The sequence below is a fragment of the Medicago sativa genome, chromosome 8 (genome assembly GCF_051527215.1).
Source record: "Medicago sativa cultivar Bolivia chromosome 8, Bolivia_mono, whole genome shotgun sequence".
Lineage (NCBI taxonomy): Eukaryota > Viridiplantae > Streptophyta > Magnoliopsida > Fabales > Fabaceae > Medicago > Medicago sativa.
Genome location: NC_140756.1, coordinates 1,578,787 through 1,584,786, shown reverse-complemented (window position 1 = coordinate 1,584,786; position 6,000 = coordinate 1,578,787).

Sequence of the window (6,000 nt, the reverse complement as noted above, 5' to 3'; positions counted from 1 at the left end):
TAGGGAAACAACATAACTACGACTTCCATGGGATATTTTTGCATTCTCTAAAAATTTGGCCAAAATGGAGGTTAAGAAAATCTCCTCGTTATTTTAGGACATTACTCGTTTTCGACCCTTTTTTACTACGAAGTCAATAAAGTGGCCGATTTGCATTGAATCTTTGCATGTGACAATTCGTTGGATAGGCAAACAACATAACTACGACTTCCATGGGATATTTTTGCATTCTCTAAAAATTCGGCCAAAATGGAGGTTTAGAAAATCTCCACGTTAATTTAGGACATTACTCGTTTTCGACCCTTTTTTACTAGGAAGGCCATAAAGTGGCCGGTTTGTATTGAATCATAGCATATGACAATTCGTTGGACCATGGGATATTTTTACATTCTCTAAAAATTCGGCCAAAATGGAGGTTAAGAAAATCTACTCGTTAATTTAGGACATTACTCGTTTTCGACCCTTTTTTACTAGGAAGGCCATAAAGTGGCCGGTTTGTATTGAATCATAGCATATGACAATTCGTTGGACCATGGGATATTTTTACATTCTCTAAAAATTCGGCCAAAATGGAGGTTAAGAAAATCTACTCGTTAATTTAGGACATTACTCGTTTTCGACCCTTTTTTACTAGGAAGTCAATAAAGTGGCCGATTTGCATTGAATCTTAGCATGTGACAATTCGTTGGATAGGTAAACAACATAACTACGACTTCCATGGGATATTATTTCATTCTCTAAAAATTCGGCCAAAATGGAGGTTACGAAAATTTCCTCGTTAATTCAGGACATTACTCGTTTTCGACCCTTTTTTACTAGGAAGGCCATAAAGTGGCCGATTTGTATTGAATCTTAGCATATGACAATTCGTTGGATAGGTAAACAACATAGCTACGACTTCCATGGGATATTTTTCATTCTCTAAAAATTCGGCCAAAATGGAGGTTAAGAAAATCTCCTCGTTAATTTAGGACATTACTCGTTTTCGACCCTTTTTTTACTAGAAAGGCCATAAAGTGGCCGGTTTGTATTGAATCTTAGCATGTGACAATTCGTTGGATAGGTAAACAACATAGCTACGACTTCCATGGGATATTTTTACATTCTCTATAAATTCGGCCAAAATGGAGGTAAAGAAAATCTACTCGTTAATTTAGGACATTACTCGTTTTCGACCCTTTTTTACTAGGAAGGCCATAAAGTGGCCGGTTTGTATTGAATCTTAGCATGTGACAATTCGTTGGATAGGTAAACAACATAACTACGACTTCCATGGGATATTATTTCATTCTCTAAAAATTCGGCCAAAATGGAGGTTACGAAAATCTCCTCGTTAATTCAGGACATTACTCGTTTTCGACCCTTTTTTACTAGGAAGGCCATAAAGTGGCCGATTTGTATTGAATCTTAGCATATGACAATTCGTTGGATAGGTAAACAACATAGCTACGACTTCCATGGGATATTTTTCATTCTCTAAAAATTCGGCCAAAATGGAGGTTAAGAAAATCTCCTCGTTAATTTAGGACATTACTCGTTTTCGACCCTTTTTTTACTAGAAAGGCCATAAAGTGGCCGGTTTGTATTGAATCTTAGCATGTGACAATTCGTTGGATAGGTAAACAACATAGCTACGACTTCCATGGGATATTTTTACATTCTCTATAAATTCGGCCAAAATGGAGGTAAAGAAAATCTACTCGTTAATTTAGGACATTACTCGTTTTCGACCCTTTTTTACTAGGAAGGCCATAAAGTGGCCGGTTTGTATTGAATCTTAGCATGTGACAATTCTTGGATAGGTAAACAACATAACTACGACTTCCGTGGGATATTTTTGCATTCTCTAAAAATTCGGCCAAAATGGAGGTCAAGAAAATCTCCTCGTTAATTTAGGACATTACTCGTTTTCGACCCTTTTTTACTTGGAAGGCCATAATGTGGCCGATTTGCATTGAGCTTAGCATGTGACAATTCGTTGGATAGGTAAACAACATAACTACGACTTCCATGGGATATTTTTGAATTCTCTAAAAATTCGGCCTAAATGGAGGTCAAGAAAATCTCCTCGTTAATTTAGGACATTACTCGTTTTCGACCCTTTTTACTAGGAAGGCCATAATGTGGCCGATTTGCATTGAATCTTAGCATGTGACAATTCGTTGGATAGGGAAACAACATAACTACGACTTCCATGGGATATTTTTGCATTCTCTAAAAATTTGGCCAAAATGGAGGTTAAGAAAATCTCCTCGTTATTTTAGGACATTACTCGTTTTCGACCCTTTTTTACTACGAAGTCAATAAAGTGGCCGATTTGCATTGAATCTTTGCATGTGACAATTCGTTGGATAGGCAAACAACATAACTACGACTTCCATGGGATATTTTTGCATTCTCTAAAAATTCGGCCAAAATGGAGGTTTAGAAAATCTCCACGTTAATTTAGGACATTATTCGTTTTCGACCCTTTTTTACTAGGAAGGCCATAAAGTGGCCGGTTTGTATTGAATCATAGCATATGACAATTTGTTGGACCATGGGATATTTTTACATTCTCTAAAAATTCGGCCAAAATGGAGGTTAAGAAAATCTACTCGTTAATTTAGGACATTACTCGTTTTCGACCCTTTTTTACTAGGAAGGCCATAAAGTGGCCGGTTTGTATTGAATCATAGCATATGACAATTCGTTGGACCATGGGATATTTTTACATTCTCTAAAAATTCGGCCAAAATGGAGGTTAAGAAAATCTACTCGTTAATTTAGGACATTACTCGTTTTCGACCCTTTTTTACTAGGAAGTCAATAAAGTGGCCGATTTGCATTGAATCTTAGCATGTGACAATTCGTTGGATAGGTAAACAACATAACTACGACTTCCATGGGATATTATTTCATTCTCTAAAAATTCGGCCAAAATGGAGGTTACGAAAATCTCCTCGTTAATTCAGGACATTACTCGTTTTCGACCCTTTTTTACTAGGAAGGCCATAAAGTGGCCGATTTGTATTGAATCTTAGCATATGAGAATTCGTTGGATAGGTAAACAACATAGCTACGACTTCCATGGGATATTTTTCATTCTCTAAAAATTCGGTCAAAATGGAGGTTAAGAAAATCTCCTCGTTAATTTAGGACATTACTCGTTTTCGACCCTTTTTTTACTAGAAAGGCCATAAAGTGGCCGGTTTGTATTGAATCTTAGCATGTGACAATTCGTTGGATAGGTAAACAACATAGCTACGACTTCCATGGGATATTTTTACATTCTCTATAAATTCGGCCAAAATGGAGGTAAAGAAAATCTACTCGTTAATTTAGGACATTACTCGTTTTCGACCCTTTTTTACTAGGAAGGCCATAAAGTGGCCGGTTTGTATTGAATCTTAGCATGTGACAATTCTTGGATAGGTAAACAACATAACTACGACTTCCGTGGGATATTTTTGCATTCTCTAAAAATTCGGCGAAAATGGAGGTCAAGAAAATCTCCTCGTTAATTTAGGACATTACTCGTTTTCGACCCTTTTTTACTTGGAAGGCCATAATGTGGCCGATTTGCATTGAGCTTAGCATGTGACAATTCGTTGGATAGGTAAACAACATAACTACGACTTCCATGGGATATTTTTGCATTCTCTAAAAATTCGGCCTAAATGGAGGTCAAGAAAATCTCCTCGTTAATTTAGGACATTACTCGTTTTCGACCCTTTTTACTAGGAAGGCCATAATGTGGCCGATTTGCATTGAATCTTAGCATGTGACAATTCGTTGGATAGGGAAACAACATAACTACGACTTCCATGGGATATTTTTGCATTCTCTAAAAATTCGGCCAAAATGGAGGTTTAGAAAATCTCCACGTTAATTTAGGACATTACTCGTTTTCGACCCTTTTTTACTAGGAAGGCCATAAAGTGGCCGGTTTGTATTGAATCATAGCATATGACAATTCGTTGGACCATGGGATATTTTTACATTCTCTAAAAATTCGGCCAAAATGAAGGTTAAGAAAATCTACTCGTTAATTTAGGACATTACTCGTTTTCGACCCTTTTTTACTAGGAAGGCCATAAAGTGGCCGGTTTGTATTGAATCATAGCATATGACAATTCGTTGGACCATGGGATATTTTTGCATTCTCTAAAAATTCGGCCTAAATGGAGGTCAAGAAAATCTCCTCGTTAATTTAGGACATTACTCGTTTTCGACCCTTTTTACTAGGAAGGCCATAATGTGGCCGATTTGCATTGAATCTTAGCATGTGACAATTCGTTGGATAGGGAAACAACATAACTACGACTTCCATGGGATATTTTTGCATTCTCTAAAAATTCGGCCAAAATGGAGGTTTAGAAAATCTCCACGTTAATTTAGGACATTACTCGTTTTCGACCCTTTTTTACTAGGAAGGCCATAAAGTGGCCGGTTTGTATTGAATCATAGCATATGACAATTCGTTGGACCATGGGATATTTTTACATTCTCTAAAAATTCGGCCAAAATGAAGGTTAAGAAAATCTACTCGTTAATTTAGGACATTACTCGTTTTCGACCCTTTTTTACTAGGAAGGCCATAAAGTGGCCGGTTTGTATTGAATCATAGCATATGACAATTCGTTGGACCATGGGATATTTTTGCATTCTCTAAAAATTCGGCCTAAATGGAGGTCAAGAAAATCTCCTCGTTAATTTAGGACATTACTCGTTTTCGACCCTTTTTACTAGGAAGGCCATAATGTGGCCGATTTGCATTGAATCTTAGCATGTGACAATTCGTTGGATAGGGAAACAACATAACTACGACTTCCATGGGATATTTTTGCATTCTCTAAAAATTCGGCCAAAATGGAGGTTTAGAAAATCTCCACGTTAATTTAGGACATTACTCGTTTTCGACCCTTTTTTACTAGGAAGGCCATAAAGTGGCCGGTTTGTATTGAATCATAGCATATGACAATTCGTTGGACCATGGGATATTTTTACATTCTCTAAAAATTCGGCCAAAATGAAGGTTAAGAAAATCTACTCGTTAATTTAGGACATTACTCGTTTTCGACCCTTTTTTACTAGGAAGGCCATAAAGTGGCCGGTTTGTATTGAATCATAGCATATGACAATTCGTTGGACCATGGGATATTTTTACATTCTCTAAAAATTCGGCCAAAATGGAGGTTAAGAAAATCTACTCGTTAATTTAGGACATTACTCGTTTTCGACCCTTTTTTACTAGGAAGTCAATAAAGTGGCCGATTTGCATTGAATCTTAGCATGTGACAATTCGTTGGATAGGTAAACAACATAACTACGACTTCCATGGGATATTATTTCATTCTCTAAAAATTCGGCCAAAATGGAGGTTACGAAAATTTCCTCGTTAATTCAGGACATTACTCGTTTTCGACCCATTTTTACTAGGAAGGCCATAAAGTGGCCGATTTGTATTGAATCTTAGCATATGACAATTCGTTGGATAGGTAAACAACATAGCTACGACTTCCATGGGATATTTTTCATTCTCTAAAAATTCGGCCAAAATGGAGGTTAAGAAAATCTCCTCGTTAATTTAGGACATTACTCGTTTTCGACCCTTTTTTTACTAGAAAGGCCATAAAGTGGGCGGTTTGTATTGAATCTTAGCATGTGACAATTCGTTGGATAGGTAAACAACATAGCTACAACTTCCATGGGATATTTTTACATTCTCTATAAATTCGGCCAAAATGGAGGTAAAGAAAATCTACTCGTTAATTTAGGACATTACTCGTTTTCGACCCTTTTTTTACTAGAAAGGCCATAAAGTGGCCGGTTTGTATTGAATCTTAGCATGTGACAATTCGTTGGATAGGTAAACAACATAGCTACGACTTCCATGGGATATTTTTACATTCTCTATAAATTCGGCCAAAATGGAGGTAAAGAAAATCTACTCGTTAATTTAGGACATTACTCGTTTTCGACCCTTTTTTACTAGGAAGGCCATAAAGTGGCCGGTTT